The 5358-nt window shown below is 33.7% G+C and overlaps 1 long non-coding RNA gene across 1 annotated transcript; it reads right to left on the bottom strand.

Moving 5' to 3' along the window:
- Positions 1-1058: 1058 nt before the first annotated feature.
- LOC111546269 lies at positions 1059-5141 on the bottom strand. The gene is made up of 3 exons (XR_002732713.1): positions 5037-5141; positions 3940-4008; positions 1059-2829 (listed from the first exon to the last, which is right to left on the bottom strand). It is a non-coding gene; the product is annotated as an uncharacterized LOC111546269 (long non-coding RNA).
- Between the last annotated feature and the right edge of the window lie 217 nt (positions 5142-5358).

Raw genomic sequence — 5358 nt, forward strand, 5'->3', positions numbered from 1 at the left:
CTAGAACCATCAAAGCAGTTAACAACAGAAGTGAGATTTTAGCTTGGAGGCATTTTATTATAAAAGTAGTATAATTATATTCAAGAATTTGTTAACCTTTTATCTCACTAAATAAATTTCAATATTCATTATGAATAACAAATTCAGGCATTTAAAATTGTATTTATAAATTCATAATTTTTGCTGTTTGTTTTAATAGCACATGTCATTCCCATTATGGAATGACATCAACATCCCCTTGGCAAGAGGATATTTTTAAATTTCCACACGTACATTTTAAGAGTTTGATACAACCCTATATATCTATGATTTTCCCATTCCTATAATTGGTAATTTTTACTGTAGAAGACTTTGTCACTCATGAAAGTGTGTATTATTATTATATTTGGATGATAAACTAAAATTTTGAAATATTTAGAAGCATTGATATGAACTCATTAAAATTATCAAAACCACTTCATATAAAAATGGTGTTTAATATTTTCTTATACATAAGTAAATTAGTAACATTAATTGTTTTATACTTTTAATTTAATTTGATTATGAAAACTTTCTATGTGTTTTTGAATTTGTGCAACCTTAGATTGCTACACCCATTTCCTCATGCATTAATAGAATAGGATTAGACAATCTCTAAGGATCCTATTGACTCTAAGATTATATGATTCTAATTAATGGCACTGCAGATCTTGTAGACTGAAATTAAATTGGACCCATACCTGAAGCTACTTTTCAGTTGAATTAGTACTTAGGGAGTTGAGACAGTAGAAACACGGAAGGCAAAACAGTCATTCATAACAGATCATAATAAATTTGCTAACATTATAGAAAGGTCATTGCAAAGTATTTCTTTTTTCTTTTTAAATAGGACCTTCCCATTTTCACTTAAAAAACAGTTTTGAATAAATTTATACATTTCCTTCTTCAAATATGATTTAAATTAAAAGTGTCTCTATTTTCTCCAGATGGAGTTTCAATGATCATAAACATTTACATTAGGAGAGAATATAGTACCTCTTACCTAGCTTAAGTTGAAAAGGAATGAAACTGTAAAATAAATTTACCAAAATAACTAAAGATTTATTTATCTTCCATAGGCGTCAATTAGTTTACCTTTAAAAAGCGTTGAGTGGTACAAATTTTAAAAATCCATGTAACTGACAACAATCAAATGTGATTTTTCTCCAATTTATTATTTTCTGCCAGGGGAAATATAATACAATAATCATGTTTTAAATATATATCTTTCAAAATGATTCTGTTGTGATACATATGATTGTTATTCATATTTTTACTATTATTGAATGCCTGTATTGATCTTTCCAATTTGATAGTGCAGTAGGAAATAAACTTTTTTTTTCAATATTGGAAATTGGAAATTACCTGGTAATTTATTTGTACTAGAGACCACTAATTGTCCGTATAATGCAGTCTTTCATTTTGTTTAGTAGTAGAATCCTAAGTACATATGACCACAAGCAAGAGATTACCTTCTATAGTCTTACCAGTGATTAATTTTGATGAAGTATAATATGAATTATATTATGAGCATAAATGTAAGTTAATCTCCATAAAGACAAAGCTGATTGTTTTTCATCTCTTCTTACACATTTCCCCTGGCTGGAATGCAGAAGTATTGCTGAACTTAGCCATGAGGATGAAACACTAAGATAGGATTATGAAGAGAAACAAGATGAAAATCACCTGGGACTCAGGGTGAACTCATGGATAAAAATAGCCCCACCAACTCTCTTGATTGTTGGAGAGAAATATAAGACTACAATAAGGGTCACTCCTTATACTCATCATTTTTGAGTTAGAATGTTGACAAGTGTGTCAAACTATATATTTTTCTCAACAAGACATTGAGGAGCACGCTTTGTTTATTCTCCAAAAGGAACAAAAAATGCTTTAGCATCTAATTTTCAGCCTGCAAGGGCTCTCATAGTGTGGTTTTCAAAGACTTACATGTTTTATTTCCTTACCTCACTGCACCATTATGAATTTGTCTTCCGTGCTAATATCATGATAGCATCTAATGGTTCCAAGAGTGAATATTATCACTAGTATATCAACCTTTGTATTTCCCATATTACATAAACAAATTCCAAGTATGATCAACTGAGATTTTTCTAAAATTTTCCACCTCTCAATTCTGTCTACTAATTTGAAATAAATGAGCAAAATACATTTGCAACATGATAATTCTTCAAACTTGGCTCTTATGCCAAGCAGTATTGATGACTGAGGCATTAACAAAAGCAATAAAATTGTTTTGAAAAACAAAAACGGTGAAAAATGTGCTCAGTTTATCTTACACAATATTGTTTTCCATATTGAAAATGGCTAGATAACCTTAGAAAAAATGGCATATACATTATTTACCTAAAAGTTATAGTAATCTGGGAAGAAGCTTGAAGTGATCTATCCTGTCATACAGTTGTCATTAACTAGAACATTAATTATTCTTAAAAGGATGCATACATTTTTTCCAAGGGATGTGCATCTGCAGACAGTTTTAAGGGACTATTGTCAAGAACTGTGAAGGATCTAAGCTTACACGTTAGCCTGCTTCAGTTTTATGGATGTTGGCAGAAGATTGTAACTCTTTGGTCAGAGACAGAAAGACTTCCATTATTTACAGCACAGCACAGAGTTGCACGAGCTTCACGTTTGCTCTGGTTCCTATTTTTCCTCAAGTTTACCGGAGATGACGCCAAGAAGTTCAACTTGATGCTACACACAGTTTGTGTCACAGATGAAGAACTCCAAGTAAAGGCAACATAAATCTTTAATAAATGAACAGTAAGCATACCTGTCTGATATTTTCTGTGGAAGAAAACACTATCTTCGTTTTACTTGAAAATAAGCAAATCTGTTCTCTCATCCATAAATAAACAATATCCTGATCTCCCAGGGCTATCCACTACATAAAGATCTTTAAAAAGGAAAACCTGTAGTAAATGTGAAGCTAGTGCCTCTCTATTTGTAAGATGCACAGAAATACATGAGACCAATTGAAAATTGCCTCTCAGCAAATACGCTTCCAGATTTTTAGCTTGCTCTATTCTAAACATGAAAGTTCTCAGAAAGTAAGTGTCCTCAAGATTCATGTCATTTCTTTTTTCCCAAGTTGCTTTATCACAATCACCTTATTTTTCACATTATCAAATAAAGCACTTCCCTGAACTATCCAAAATTTTCCATGGTGTTATAGTTTCTGAGGTACTAAGAAGAAACTCACAGGTGAAGTATATTTATGAATTGTTTACAAAATAATATTGAACACATATTTTCTCCTTTTCCCTGTCACTAGTAACTTTTTCTGTGCTTGATTAATTCATATCACATATTTAATAGGTAAACTTATTTAGAATATACTGAGAGGTGAAGCCAGCTTGACTTCCTAGGAGGAGCAGGGATTTGGATAACTTTTTTGTCTAGCAAGAGGATTGTAAAACACACCAATCAGCGCTCTGTAGCTAGCAAGAGGATTGTAAAATGCACCAACTGGCACTCTGTAAAACACACCAATCAGCAGGATCTTAAAAGTAGCCACTTGCAGGAAGGATTGAAAAAAAAAGGGCACTCTGATAGGACAAAAACAGAACATGAGCGGGGCCAATAAGGGAATAAAAGCTGGCCACCCCAGTCAGCAGCAGCAACCTGCTCAGGTCCCCTTCCATGCCGTGGAAGCTGTGTCCTTTTGCTCTCACAACAAACGTTGCTATTGCTCACTCTTTGGCTCCATGCGATCTTTAAGATCTGTAACACTCACCGCGAAGGTCTGTGACTCCATTCTTGAAGTCAGCGAGACCACACACCCACCGGCAGGAACCAACTACAGACACAATACCACATGATAGTCTCTGTTCTAAGCATTGATATGTATAGGTGATTTATTCCTCATAAGAACACTGAAAGATAATTGCTACTTACTGGGTCCTTCTTAAGATGAGTAAGTTAGGGACAGATACTCGTGATTTTGCTCAAGACTTTACAGCTTGTCTGTGGCAGAGAAGAGATGAGAATTAAATTAGCTAGCGACCATTTCTTGGAATTTAAACACATCATTATGCCACCTCTTAATATATGTAATTAATGGCATGCAGTTCACATAATTATGTTATTTAAATTATATTGGACAGAAATAAAAAAATCAGTATGGTTGATACTTGAACATGAGCTTAAGCTGTGTGCATCCCCTTATATAAAGATGTTTTTAATTAAAAAATCAGCATCTGCATTGAAATGTAGATCAAAATACAGTATTCACAGGATGAAAAACCCGCAGATATGGAGGACTGACTTTTTGTATACTCTGGTTCCACAGGGTTACTTGAATATGTGCTGATTTTGGTATCCTCTTGGGTCCTGGAACCAATCTCTTGAGGATATCAAGGGACCACTGTATTTTTATTTAAAATGACAAGAGTAGAAAATATATGTAGATATATCCTGAGGAACATCTTTTAGGTATATGCTTTTCTATTTTAATTCCTCTTTAAAAAAAAAAAATACACGTCTTAGAACTTACCATGTATCAATACAAAAATGTGGCCATTATTTATGTAGGAAAAGTTGATGTACTCCTCCAGAGGGTAGGAAATGAGACTGCAGTGCACACGGGATAAGATAATTCCTCTCAGAGAGGAGAATAAGGTCTTAATCAGAGGATTTCTGCCACTCACAGTGAAGGATGTTTCACCATGTCTTCCTGAAATCATTTGCAAATAGTCAAGAACAAATGACTGCGGTGATAGAGATGTATATATTGCTGCCACCTTGTTCCCACTTCACCATTGCATATTTGTACACAGGACACATATTTAGTCTTTTAAGTTTAGATTTTACTGAGAAATGAGGACCCTATCTGGACTTCATTAGGAGAATTATGAGTGGCCAGAGATACTAAATTATCAGCTGGATGCCAGACCTCGAAAGAACTCTGCATTTTTCATTTTGAGAGGAGAAGTTGGCGTGTTTTATAATGGGAGGAATATTAAAGCAGATACTTTGGCATCAGAAGGACTGACCTTGACAGAGATTGGTGAGATGATAACATTATTTCCTTCTTTACACCATACGGAAATGCTGCATTTTTCAGCCTCAATTGCAGGTAGGATGAGACCATTTCACTTGTGAATGAAATGTAGGTAGAAGTTATATTTGCCACTTTTAGACTGAGCTATAAGATACCTCATGTGATGCTTCTCATACTCCTCTTTATACTAAATGCAGAGGATTCAGTGAAAACCTTTAAGGAATTTCAGAAAGTTAATCCTCTACTGAACTGTGATATGAATGAGAAGAAAAAACAAATTGTATTAAGTCACTGATACTTGCAGTTTGATTCAG

This window comes from Piliocolobus tephrosceles, chromosome 3 (genome assembly GCF_002776525.5).
Source record: "Piliocolobus tephrosceles isolate RC106 chromosome 3, ASM277652v3, whole genome shotgun sequence".
NCBI lineage: Eukaryota > Metazoa > Chordata > Mammalia > Primates > Cercopithecidae > Piliocolobus > Piliocolobus tephrosceles.